At 39.3% G+C, this 14,393-nt stretch overlaps 1 non-coding gene across 1 annotated transcript; it reads right to left on the reverse strand.

Annotated features, from left to right (window-relative positions):
• Positions 1-13,683: 13,683 nt before the first annotated feature.
• LOC136234336 (small nucleolar RNA R71) lies at positions 13,684-13,790 on the reverse strand. Its single transcript, XR_010691224.1, has one exon. It is a non-coding gene; the product is annotated as a small nucleolar RNA R71 (small nucleolar RNA).
• Between the last annotated feature and the right edge of the window lie 603 nt (positions 13,791-14,393).

Below are 14,393 nucleotides of genomic sequence, written 5' to 3' on the forward strand. Positions count from 1 at the left end.
TTGAATGTCTAAAGCTGAACACATCAACCTTTTTTTGGTTGTGATTTTCACTTAATAATATGTATATCAATATGAGATTAAACTGTACCTGGAGATATTTGGTTGGTTAAAGTAGCACGTATAAATCAGAATGCGAATGAAAGATTCCTATTGTTATTGTTCGGTCTAGTTTGGGGATTCAAGAATCTCCAGGATTGGATTGAACTTCGGAGATTCCTAAAAATGAATCTCTAGGATTGGATTGAAAATTTTGGTCTCGTCCAATTCAGAGATTCAGGAATTCGGGTCGGTCCAATCCGTACATTTATTTGACGAGTTAAATAATAAAATACCTATACTTTTACTAAAAATAAATTAAAAACATAATTTACAAGATAATAAATTGTTTGACTCTTTCGTGGGAAATTGCGGGCGTGCCAGATAATTATAGTATTATCAAACTATGGAATGAAATTGAGTGCGCTTTCTAACTTCTAAATATCAAACGACTGTAAGAATTAAAGAGACCGAAAATTCCTAAAGATTCGATTATCAAAACGATACCGACCTTACAGAAAATGATTGAACAACAAATAAAAATAAAATTGTACTGGAAATAAATGGACTTTGCACTTGAAAATTAGATCTAAGGAAACAATTGAGAATTGTAAAATGCTGAAGTCTAGAGGTAATTTGCTAGAGTTTTGGCTTGTGTCTGTTGAGTTGGTTGATTGGGTTGATTTGTTCGGGCTGTTCTCATCGTGATTTCTTCCTTTAATAGACGTTGGGGTAACTTCCTCCTTACTTCCACAAGTCACGTTCTCCACATTCAATCCACGTCTTGATAACTGCTCCACTTTGACTTTCACGATGGATTGCTTATGACGCTCTCTCACTTTTCTGCATTTTAAGTGGCTCACAAAAATACACGTTAAAATATTAACTGACCTTCTAATGTCCTTTGATTTACCTTAAGTTCCCCTTGAGGTTCATCCTAGAAAATAGTTTTCCCTCGGTATTCACTATTGGAAAATCTATTTAGATATAAATTGGGCCAATTAATATATTAAAAATAATTAAAAGCCAAAAATTATTTATAGTGTAAACAATTGCCCCCCACAAGCATGGATTTGAGAAACGAAAATTTATGCTTGGATCCCTTAACAAAATCTTTTAAACTTCAAAAAATTCAAAAAAATAAAATAAAATAAAAACAAAAATAAAAACAAAAACGCAAACCAAAAAATATAAAATAAAATAAATATGAAATTTAAATGAAATAAAAAAACTAGAATTTTAGTTGACGGTAAAACAATTAACAAAATACAATAAAATTAAGTAAAATCAAAAGAAAGATCAAACTGATTGTCATATAAAATAAATAGAAATTCTAATCCCAATCCCAATTTCAGAAAACGTAAAAAGTGATAAGAGATTATAAAAAACAATGGAGATCAAGTTAAGGATGAGAACAACTCTATTCAAAATCAAAGACAGTTAAACATTCCTATCTCTTTAAAATAAAATATTGATAGATCAGATAAATAGTCAATCCTAATTGAAAAATAACTCTTTTGACTAGCTAAATAAATAGTCTATGTAACCCTAACTTTAATTTTTGTTGACAGCAAATCAAATTAGACTTACCTTTCCTTCTCTCTTCTTACTTCTGCCGCTGACATGCAGTTCCAGAGAATTGATTTTTGAATAACCACTTTCAACTTGAGAAGTGTTCTGTGCAGTTAACTCAATGGCTGATACTGCAGTTGCTGATACTGTTGTCGGAAAGGAAGTCGAGAAGAATCGCAAAAGCTCCCGTGGCTAAGGTGCCGAAAGAGAAAAAGAAGGTTACAACGATGCCGAAAGTGCAGAGAAGAATCGCAAAAGCTCCCGCAGCTGAATCTGAAAGTGCAGCTAAAAAGAATCCAGCTGCTAAGCCAAAGCTAAGAGTGCAGAGAAACAAAAAACGATGCCGAAACCGGCTAAAGTGGCGAAACCGGTATCCGCAGCTTCTCCTTGAGAGTTTCAACAACAGTTTGATCCGCCTATTTGTCAAACCCGGCATAAAGTGAGCTTCAACATCAAAGAAATCTCTCAAAGAAGATATAATTGCAAATGGAGAGACTCATCTTCAATCTTCAGCTCTGAACTCAATTGCGAGCCTTTCACACGATTCTGTCCCAGTTTGAATTTGAGTCTGGTTTCACTGATATATATCAAATTTTTTTTTTTAATTGCAGGTTGAAGAATGATCGCATCTGTTGCATCTTCTTGAATTGTGATCGTGACAAAGTTGTCCCTGGGGCTGTTGTGTATATTACATGTACAATCCCTATTGTGACGGAAAAGCTCCATGTTGACAAAGTTTCCATCATCCGGCTTGCTTGTACGTGGGATTAGAGACCCCTGATCTGAAGTCCATAATCAGCCTATGTTCTGACGAAGGGTTTCCCGGTGTCAAGATGTAGAGGCCTCTGAACATAAATGCACAACTAGTACCTATTCTGAGAAAAGAGTTTCCTAGTGAGAAGGATTAGAGGCCGGATCAGTTAACTGGTTGGTTTCCTCTAATCATAGTGCTACCAAGTTGTTCGTGTTGCACTACCAATTATTGTTGATGAAGATTCCATCATTCAGTCTAGTTTCACGTTGGATTGGAGTATGAACAAAGTTGTTAATGAGGTTGCTGTTGTGGACATCGGTGCACTACCAATCCCTATTCTGATGATGGCTTGCCGGTGCCAAGGAGTAGAGGCCTCTGAACATAAGTGCACAACCAGTACCTATTCTAATAAAAAAAAAATTCATGGTGAGAAGGATTAGAGGTCGGATCAATCATTGGTCGGTTTCCTTTAATCAAAATGCTGCCAACGAGTTGCTTGTGATCGCATCACCAATTCAAGTTATCAATGAAGCTGTTGTGGACATCGGTGTACTACCAATCCTCATTTTGACGATGGGTTTGCCAGTGTCAAGAAGTAGAAGCCTAATCAATCAATTCAATGCAGAAAATCAACATGATTCCATCAAGGGAAAGGTAAATTCTCCTCAGAGAGATTTCTTTGTTAGATAGACTTGATAAACATTGCTTGATGAATATTGCGGCCTTGAGGCCTGCTATTATTTTATTGCAACAAAATAGCGGCTATAAGCTAGCTTTACAATTTTCAAAGTGAAATTGCTTTGCGTTACATCAAATACATATTGCTTATATCCTATGGCTGATGCTCCCTCAGTTCCCAAAGGGTGGGATAGAATTTCATGAGGTACTTTCCATTGATGAACCTCTTATGTGGCTCCCCTTGCAAGCTGGCTAACCAATAAGAGTTTCCTTTTAGAACTTGGAAGATTTTGAATGGTCCTTCCCAATTTGGAGACCATTTTCCATATCTTTAGTCCCAACTGGTAAGATGAGTTTCCAAACCATGTCTCCTTCTTCAAATGTCTTTTTCTTCACTCTCTTATTGTATGCTTTGGTTACTTTCCTTTTCTGGGTGATCATTTGATCAAGTGCTTGCATTCTAGCTTCATCAGATCCTTCAAGTTCCATCGTCATAGCCTTTGTGTATTCTGCTGGAGTGAGTTCATTTTGTCTGGCTACTTTGAGGGACGACACTACTATCTCCATAGGAAGCACAACATCATGTCCATATGTTAATGAGAAAGGACTGACGCCCGTGGCACTCCTTTTTGATGTTCTGTATGCCCATAAAGTTTCTGAAAGTAAGACGTGCCATTCCCTGGGATATCTTCGATCATCTTTTCAAGGATGTTGATGAGAATTTTGTTGGAGGCCTCAGCTTGCCCATTAGCTTGGGGATAATGAGGAGTAGAGTGCAACAACTTGATTCCATAATCTTCCATGAAGTCCTTCATGTCATCCCCTGTGAACATGGTTCCTTGGTCTGTGGTAATTGACTGAGGGATCCCATACCTATGAATGATGTTCTCCTTGATGAACTTCACAACATCTCTCTGGTCCACTTTCTTCATTGGTAAGGCCTCCACCCATTTTGTGAAATAGTCTGTTGCCACAATCATAAAGTTGTGCCCTTTTGATGATGCAAGATAAATTTTCCCTATCAAATCAACTGCCCATCCTCTGAAGGTGGCTTGACGACTGCGTACATCTCATCTGCAGGAACTCTTTCAATCTACCCATATCTTTGACATTGGTGGCATCTTTTTGCATAAGACATACAATCCTTCAGCATAGATGGCCAGAAGTACCCATGTCTATTGGTCCCTTATAACGTTGCAAGTATAGTTTCAAGGGGGGGGGGTTAGGAACTATTTAAACTTTTTAACAATTAGGGCAGACTTCTTTTTCTTAGGAAAAAGGTTTTAACAGCGGCGCTGAGTAAACAGCAAGATACTGGCTTAGTCAACTGGTGACTAGGTCAGTTTCTTAGCTTGAGTCAGGAGATAGCACTTAGAGTCTATTCCTGAGCTCAGATGTTCAACGCACACAACTCAGCTTGACCTCTTTACTTGGTCAGTTTTTGGTTATTTAAGCAAGCAATATATATAAGGAGTTAAAGGTAAGAAATACGTTACTCAGCAGATTTATCCAGGTTCGGCCTCTAAGCCTACGTCTTGTCCCTGGAACATGTTCTGAGCTTTCGAATCCTCTACTGAGCTCTTTAAAGGTAGGGCCTCAAACCCTTTACAATCTTAGCAACTGAGTATAACAAGAGTACCTTCCTATATACCTCTACTCAATTCTAATCTCTCACTGAGTACTATAACCGAGTACTCAGCCTCTCCTTTCTATTCTCTAGAAATGATAAATGTTTGTCCTAAACAATGATTTGCTAAGACACCTTAGATGATTGAATAATCACTCTAGACTTTTACACAAAAGATATTGAATGTAGTGTAAGGTTGCTTTGCTTTTTGCTTGCAGAACCTTGCGTAGAGATTTGGTCAGCGTAATGGCTTGATCAAGTTCTGTTAGTGTTGAACCTTCTGATGGCACTCTATTTATAGAGACGTCTGGGCATCGGTCATTTCGAATTTCGAAATAACCGTTGGAGGGAAACGGCTTCATGTTGTTGTCATCCTGACTTGCTCAGAGCTCTCGGCCAATCAGATTTGAGTATCTTCTGTCCTCGGTCAGCTTTTAGTCAGCTCGGCAGAATGTCTCTCCTTTTATGGTAAAGTCAAATGGACAGCATACTGTGTCGTCTGAACTTTACCCAATGTAGAAATACTTTGTCTGGAAGTTTTTTCTAGCCAGCTGCTGTCTGGTACGCTTTGTCGAATCTACTCAGCAGCTTCGTCCCGAAGTTGTTCCCCGAAGGTCTTCTAGATCCTTCTCTTGCTGAGTTGCGTTTTGTACACAGCGACATTGTTTTGACAGACGCGGGACGAGTTATCTTGAGTTGTTTGACTTGGGCCTTGACTTCCGTATTGGGCTTGGGCCTTTTAATTCTTGTGTCTTATAAACAATTTAACTCACCATTGAACAAACACATTAGTAGAATAAATCAAAGCATTTAAACTTAGTGTGTTTAGAATATTATACTTAAACAATTTTGTCAAATCAAAATTATGTAGAAAGGTGTTTCAACAATGTCTCCTTATGAGCCACTTCATCTTGATGCCTGCCTGATGAGCTCCACATACTCCTTCGTGGACTTGCTTAATAACTTCCATGTTGTCTGAAAATCCTAAGCATTTCAGCAAAAGTCCATCTACATTTTTGCGGTACAAGTCACTTTCCATCAATAAGAAGTTCAATGCTCTAATCTTGAGGGAATACGGTACTCGTCTTCCTGGGTTCGACAAATACTCCTTGATGGGACTCCTCCAGTCACTAGCTAGATTAACATCTGTATTGAATGTCTCCACTTGAATTCCCCTCTCCATGATGGAAGGATGTCTGAGCTTCTTGATCATTATCAACTTATGGGTGACTTCTTCTGACATTTTCAAACAAGAGGCTATTTGAGCTAGCTCATTAGCCTCACAGTTCATCTCTCTTGGAACATGAAGAAAAGAGAAATCATTGAATTCCTGTAGTAGTTGAACAGCGGCTGTATAATATGGAGCCAAGCTGAGACTAGTGCATTTATATTCTCCTGATAGTTGCCTCAGTACGAGTTGGGAATCCCCTTGGATCAAGACTTCATCTGCTCCTAACTCCCTCAAGATCTCTAGGCCAATGACTGCAGCTTCATATTCAGCCTGATTGTTCATACATTTGAAATCCAGGTTGAAAGACATTGTTATTTTGGTTCCCATGGGGGATATAATGACTACTCCTGCTCCTGCAGATGTCTCGGTGCTAGATCCATCAAATTTCAAAATCCAGCGGGATTTTTCAACACTGAAGATTGGTAGATCTTGATCTATTTCATCCTTCACATTAAGACAAGGGTGATCTGCAAGGAAATCTGCAAGTGCTTGCCCCTTCACTTATTTTTGAGGATAGTACACCAGAGTAAACTCTGCCAAAGCCAGTGTCCACTTTCCAATCCTCTCAGTTATGAGCGGCTTATTCAACATGTGCTTGATCAAGTCAGTTTGAGATACCACCAAAACCCTTGCCCCAATCATGTAATGACGTAGTTTGGTACAAGAAAAATACAATGTAAGGCAAAGTTTCTCGATTGGTGAATATTTTACCTCAGTTGCATTCAAGAATCTACTTAGATAATATATTTCCTGCTCATACCCTTTGGAATTGTTTTGTGCTAACAAGCATCCAATGGAATCATGAGCGGCAGATAGATAAAGCTTCAGAGGTACACCTGGCCTTGGCGGCATAAGTACAAGAGGTTTGCATAGATACTCTTTGATACTCTGGAAGGCTTGCTGATGGTGTTCCTCCCATTTAAATTCATCTTCCTTCTTTAACCGCAGCAAATCAGAAAATGTCTTAGACTTTCCAGCCAAGTTGGAGATGAACCTCCTGAGATAATTCACAACTAACCTGGACCCCATAGCTCACCTTTCAGTCGAGGAAGTCGGATCTACTATATATAGTCTATCCTTCCCAGCACCCGTTTTTCTGCCAATATCTCCGTAAGAGCTTCTCCCTATTAGAAATCTATTCCTATAGAAGCTAATCCTGATACAAGATCCGAGCATGCGGGTCCTTTGGCCGGCTCTAGAAATCTTAATGCCATAATGCTTTTCAAATCCTCCTAGCTATTATCCTACTGCAATAATTCTTGCTAAGAAGAACGCCCATGTTGTGGCAATTCCACCCAGAGTAGTTATGAAGTAATTCCCAGGTAAGCAAGTAAGGCAGCCAAAGGGAAAGGACTTAAGAAAGGTAGTTTACTTGCTTATATATATAAGGTCCCAAGAGCTCGTGTAGGAGTCCCATTTTTTTGGAGTAGACCTCGCTGTAGAGCTGGTTCTGTCGCAGTTACATATCTAGATCCATATTTTAGCTAAAATTCAAGATTTTAGAACATTGTTTGGCAGTGATGAACCTCGATTGCTCAGTAAAGAACCGCTGAAGCTCCTTTTTTGTTTGAGGGGATTTGGACTCCATGATCGCCTTGGCTTTGTTCTGATCTATCTCCACGCCTCTTTGGTGCACCAGGAACCCGAGAAAGTTTCCAGCTTTCACCCCAAAAGCACACTTGAGGGGATTAAGTTTCAGTTGATGCTCCCTCATCCTTTGAAAACCACATCTCAAGTGATCTATGTGCTCCATTTATTTTTTGGACTTTATGACGATGTCATCAATGTAAACCTCCAGATTTTTTCCAATCATATCATGGAAAATGGCATTCATTGGTCTTGGGTAGGTAGCACCTGCATTCTTCAAGCCAAAAGGCATGACCAGCCACTCAAATGTCCCAATAGCACCTGGACATCGAACGACGATCTTTGAAGTATCTTCTTCAGCAATGGCGATTTGATTATATCCTGACACACAATCTAAAAAAGATAAAAGCTCGTTGTTAGGTACCGCATCCACCAACATGTCTGCCATGGGCATCACATACACATCTTTCGGAGTTGCTGTATTAAGGTCTCTGAAGTCCACACAAACTCGTAGCTTGCCATTCTTCTTTACCACCGGTACAACATCAGATAACCATTGAGCATACCTGATGGGTATTATGAATCCAGCTTTCAGCAACTTTTCAATTTCTTCCTTCACCTTCAATTCTACCTCTTTGGACATTCTTCTGGGAGGTTGTTTATAAGGTTTAAATTCTGGCTTCATTGGAAGACAATGCTCCACCAACTGTATACTGAGTCCAGGCATTTCATGATACTCCCATGCAAAGCAATCCTTGTACTCTTGCAACAATGCAATGAGTCTCTCTTTGATGTGTGGATCCAAAATACTACTGACGTATGTACATCTTGGGTTATCAGAAGTTCCCACGTTCACTTCCTCTAATGGATCTCTAGCCAATGATCTATCATCCTCTAGTGGTGAAGGAGCTGGTTTCAATTCATCTATCTGGATGACGTTTTCACTTTCTTCTTCCAGAGGATCTTCTTCATAGATTACTTCAGCACCTAGAGCCTCCAGACCTTCTTCCTTCTGCAATTCCTCCAACACCTGCTGCACTTGGGGTTTTTGTATGGAAGCGGCAGCTACTGCCATTTCTTTCTCATTATGCTTACTAATCATCGATTTCTTCGATGATCGGTTCTCCCAACGCTCCCCAAGCTTTGGATGGAACGATGGCTGATGGTTGGAGGATTGCTTTCCCTTTGTTCTGACATTGCTTCTTCCATGTGATACTTTTGGGTCCTCCTCTCTTGCTTTCACCTTTGAACTCTATTGGACCCATAGCTCCATCATAGTACATTGCCTCCACGGAATCAGCTTGAGTTGTAAATGGTTTCCCATCTTCCTAGACAAATTCTACTTCATTTCCTTTCCAAAGAAGCAAGAATTGATGGAGTGAGGACGGTACACACCAATTGGCATGAATCCAGTCTCTCCCTAGCAAGATTTGATAGCTTGCTGTTGAATCAACAACGAAGAATGCTGCCATAGATGTGTTGCTTCCCACAGTAATATCTACTGGCAGAACTCCTAAGGTTTTGGTGGTTTCCCCTGTGAAAGCTAACACCATAACCTTTGTGGCAATTAGATCTTCTATTGACTTCCCTAAGGTCTTTATCATCCTAAATGGCATGATATTCACTGTAGAGCCATTATCGATAAACACTTTTGATACTGGCTTGCCATTTAGGTGTGCCTTGATGTAAAGAGGCCTGATGTGTTTAGTCATGCTATCTGCAGGTTTCTCAAATACCTCTCTTTTTGGTTCTCCTGGGCCACTCGATTGAATTGTGACCCCACTGGTGAATGAATCTCTCTTCTCAGGAATAGGTGAACTATTCTCCTCTTCAGGATGATGATCCCTTGAATTTCCTAGGAAATCAGCTGGCAATGTCACTGATGCTGTTGCACACCTGATAGGTATCACCATATCACCTATTCGCACATTTTGAATGATTTCCTCAGGCTCCTCCTCTGGAACTATTGACTCTGGATCACCAGTTTTCACTTCTTCTTTTTCCACCGGTTCCCTTACTTCATCTTTCTCATTATGGTGTCTTTCAACAGCTGCCCTCTTACGTTGCATCCTTCTCTTTTGTGTTCTTGTAAGAGGTTGGGGGAACTTTTTATGGCGTACCACGCGCCACTTACCAGAAGTTTCTGCTTGAGGCACCACAAAACGAGGTCTCCTCTCGTTGGGGGAATACTTCTCTTGGTGAAATTGACTTCTTAGAGGTTTTTGATCCCTCTCGGTCTGAACTCTTCTTTCATAATGATTCCCTCCAATGCTCTTCACTTCTACTCGAATTTTTAACTTCTGCCCCCTTGCTCGCTGGTGTTAGCTTGAACTTTATCGGGACCTCTAAGATACTCCTTAGGGATCCAAATATGGTAACTTCTGCCTTTCTCCTTCTTGGACTCTCTAAGTTTCAAACGAAGGTCTTCCTTCTTCCTATTGAGGACATCTCGCATATCCACTGCCACCATGTTCATAGTCACCACTGGTGGAAAAGGATCTTCATCAACTAACATTGCTTCTTTCTTCTCTGGGAACTTAAGAATTCCCTTGTTGATTCTTTCCTGAACTGCATTCTTGAAGCCCCAACAATTGTTGGTTGCATGATTCCATGAATCATGATCCTTGAAATATGTCTTCCCTTTGATTTCCTCTTTTGTTGGTATTTTATGACCTGCATGCAAAGTAATAAAATTCTCCTTTAAGAGAAAGTCAAAGAGAGCATCACTATTGGACACATCAAAGCTGAATTGCGGAGGTTTATCATTAAAAGATTTCTTTGCTGCATCATCTCCTTCGGTGGACTGGAGTAAGGGGAAAACATGAGTCCCTGTACTTTTAAGATCTGCCACTGCAACCTCATGGTATATTTCTTGATAGTAAGTTCCCATGGCACTCTTCTTTCTGTGACTCTATTCCCTCAACAGATCTTCGTACTCTGTCACCTTGGCAGCTAACTCATAAAAGTCTCTGAACTCCATCCTTTGGAACTTCTTCCTCAGCTCAATGCCAAGTCCCCTTTGGGCCATCTTCATGTACTCCACCTCTGGGAGATAGACATTGCATATGTTCCTCATCTTTTTGAAACGAGCAATGAACTGGTTTGCTCTTTCACCTCCCTTCCGAGTAAGCCTAGAAAGTTCTGCAACACACACTTCTGGCTCTGCTCGGAAGAATTGAGTGTGAAATTGCCTCTCCATATCTTGCCAACCATGGATGGAGTCTCTAGGGAGAGTAGCATACCAAGTGAATGCTGGTCCCGTCAGAGAATTTGGGAAGAGCCTCAACTTGAGATGGTTTAGTTGGAAAGTTCTCCACACTGGATCGTGAACCTTGCTACGTGCTCTAAAGTTGACAAGCCATCTTCCCCAGAGAATAGGGAGAAGTCAGGTACTCTGTATCCCCTTGGGTAAGGATTCTCCATGTCAATCACATGGGGGTAAGGCTTGTGGAACTCAGGGCGGCCAACTTGAAGAAGGCCAGGCCCATACAGCTCTTGGACAACTTCTCTCACTGCCTCCATATTGAATGCTGGAACTTATTGAGGCATGCCATTCTGATGGTGACCGTAAGGCATATAAAGAAATCCAGTGTTCCTTCCATTGCCTCTATAGTTGCCCCCCATGTCCCTAGTGATATGGTGGCCTCCTTCCTCCTCATGATATGAAGCTGTGTGGGAGGTAGGATTAGTGTTTCCAAAATATTGAGAAACAGGTGACTTACCACTATTTTCTCGGCCTGCTGAACTAGCAGCCTTCTGCAAGACAACGCCGTCCCTCAAGTATGGAATTTGATACTTCTCAGCGCCGGACGATCCACGTCCCCCATTGGAATCTGGGGAACCTTGAGAACCATGGTTTTCTCCATTCTTGATCACCCCTGGTTCTGACAGCTTCTGGAGTATTTTATCCATCTTCGAATCCATGTCACTCCGCAGAGTGTTAAGCCCAAAATATACCTAAAATATCATTAATATTTATATCATTTTTATTACAAATTCGTGTTATTTATATCTGTTTAGATTACTTTACTTTCGGATATCTTTCTTTCTTGCAAGGTACCTAAATATTTGGTAAAATCCAAATAGGAACGAAAAAGGATCAAAAACAGAAGAAAAACCCTACAAAAGGAGTCAAAGACGATGTAAATCGAAAGCACCAATTCGAGGACACGAACGAAAGCAAAGAAGTGAGAAAACTCACCAAGCCGCGACCGCGAATTCACCACCCGCGACCGCGACACGCGTGGTTTAGCCACTTCTCCCCTTCGTCCGTCGTTCAACTTAATGCTACGTCATTCACGGCCGAGGATTCCTATCCCCGGTAAGTGCAAAAAATTTACCAAATGCATTTAACACATGCTGAAAATCCAAGAAACGCGTTCGTTCAAGTGGATAAAGACGTCCTTTCACAACGGACACGACTCTTAACTACGGATACATCACTTCAAACACAACCCTTCTACACCTATAAATAAAGAGTTGATGTTGAGAAATGTGTTGATATGAAATGTTATAATATAGATATAGAATCAGAGCGTAGAACTTATGTCTAAGTTCTAAGTAAAAACATTTCGAGAGTTAGAAATTAGATTCTGTACAAAACAAGATGAGGTACACATATTGTTTATAGTTTAATTACAACTCAGTAGCGTTTAGACATTGTTCCAGTTATAGTTTGCATCATGGTAGTGGCCGACCGAATCCCTATTACGAAGTTACAGCGAGAAGATTGAGTAGAGTGTTCGCCCCTGAGCCTGACAACCTCTAAGGAAACCCAAGGAAAGGAACCGATCAAGCCGTTCACTTGCACGCCCTCGAAGAACTCGATGCTCCTTGTTCTCTGTAAACTTGTATCAATTTATATTTCATCTAATAAAGTCCGTTCTATTCGATAAATCGTTATGCAGCACTTATGGTAACCAATCCAATATAAGTGAGGCTGGTGTTTTCATTAATACGCAGTTGAATTCAAAATCATTACAAGGAAACTTTGTTGAACACTTAGGCAAATTATCATCTCGAAAGAGTTTTAATTTGAGTAAGGGCAACTATCCCGAAAGGGTTTTGTCGCGTTCAAAGCCAATTAATTAGAGGTTCCGTCATTTATTTCATCATCATAATCGATACAAAGTTTAAGTTGTTTTCTTTGCTTAATGCAAATGAATAAATTCATTCGTTTTTCTAAAAAGTTCTAAATGTTCCTGTTTTGTAAAATTCATTCTTAAATCAGAAGATCTTTCTAACAATCGATTTATTCTAAATATAAAATCTTATTCCAGCAATTTCAAGTATTCAAAGTTCACAAATTCAATTAAACAAATTTCCTAAATTCAATTAAACAAATTTTCACTTTTCATTTTATAGTAAATCTAACAAGTTCGAAATTAATAATTCAAAAATAAGTTTTTTCGTTAAAAAACGTATCCCTGTAGGATCGATATTTTTATTACTACAAGCGAAACCGTGCACTTACGGAAATCGCTCAACAAGTTTTTGGCGCCGTTGCCGGGGATACGCCAAAATTTTTGACAAAATTTTTATTTTTCGTATTTTATTTTCGAATATAGGTTTATACATTATTTTTGTACAACTTTTATATTTCATTTATCTTCAGTTTATATAACATATTTGTTTTCAATTTTGTTTTGAAGGTAGTTTGGCTCGTGTAACAATTTCAAGTTCATGCGCAGTTCGCGAAATTCGGGCACGGCACCAGACCCTTTTGATCCAGAAATTGAAAGAACACTTAAGAAAAACAAGAAAAACAACAAAAACAAAGACAAAACACCCTTAAAAACCAAAGTAGACCAGCCATAAAATATGGCCGATCCACCGACACTTATGGATTATGCTAGGCCAGGAATGGCCGGTGTAACTAATAGTGTAGTTAGACCCCGTATAAACGCAAATCAATTTGAAATTAAGCCTGCTTTGCTTAATATGTTGCAAAACAACGTAACGTTTTATGGACTACCTAACGAAAAACCTAATGCACATTTGACAAATTTCTTAGAAATTTGTGATACTTTTAAAATTACTGATGTAACAGCGGAAGCAATCAAACTTCGCCTCTTTCCTTTCACTTTGAAGGATAAGGCAAAAATTTGGTTAACTTCTATGCCTGCTGCAACATTTGAAACTTAGGACCAATTAGCCCAAGCGTTTTTATCAAAATATTTTCCCTTAGCAAAAACTGCAAGAGTCATCAAAGATTTGACATCTTTTACACAAAATGATAATGAAACTCTTTATGAAGCTTGGGAACGTTTTAAAGAACTTCAACGTTTATGCCCACACCACCAATTGCCAGATGCACTTTTAATGCAGACATTCTATAATGGATTAAATCCTACGACTAGAGGTTCATTAGATGCTATGTCTGGAGGGTTATTTATGAAGAAGACGTCTTCCCAAGCAAGAGAACTTTCGGAGGAAATGGCAATCAACAGCAGTATGTGGCCCGCAGAGCGTGGACATATACCAACGGCGAAACCATCATCCTCAGGTACATCATCGGTTAAAGGTATAATGAATCTTGATCCAGTAGCAATGTTACAAGCCCAATTTTCTGCCTTATCGCACAAAATTGATAAATTTATGGCACCATGCGATCCTAATGATCCAATCCAGAGAGACATTGATTACGAAGGTATGAATGAGATAGAACAGGTAAATTTTGTCCAAGGACAAAACCAAACTACTAATCCTTATTCTAATACTTATAATCCTGGATGGAGAAATCATCCTAACTTTAACTAGAAAGATGGTAATAATAATAATAATGCAAATGCTAATCAATATCGTGTAAATAATTATCAAAATCAAACAAGAGATACGATTAGCACTTTATCTTCAAAAATCGACAAATTTATAGATGCTATGAATGGAAAGGTAAGTAATCAAGACGA

This window comes from Euphorbia lathyris, chromosome 6 (genome assembly GCF_963576675.1).
Source record: "Euphorbia lathyris chromosome 6, ddEupLath1.1, whole genome shotgun sequence".
Lineage (NCBI taxonomy): Eukaryota > Viridiplantae > Streptophyta > Magnoliopsida > Malpighiales > Euphorbiaceae > Euphorbia > Euphorbia lathyris.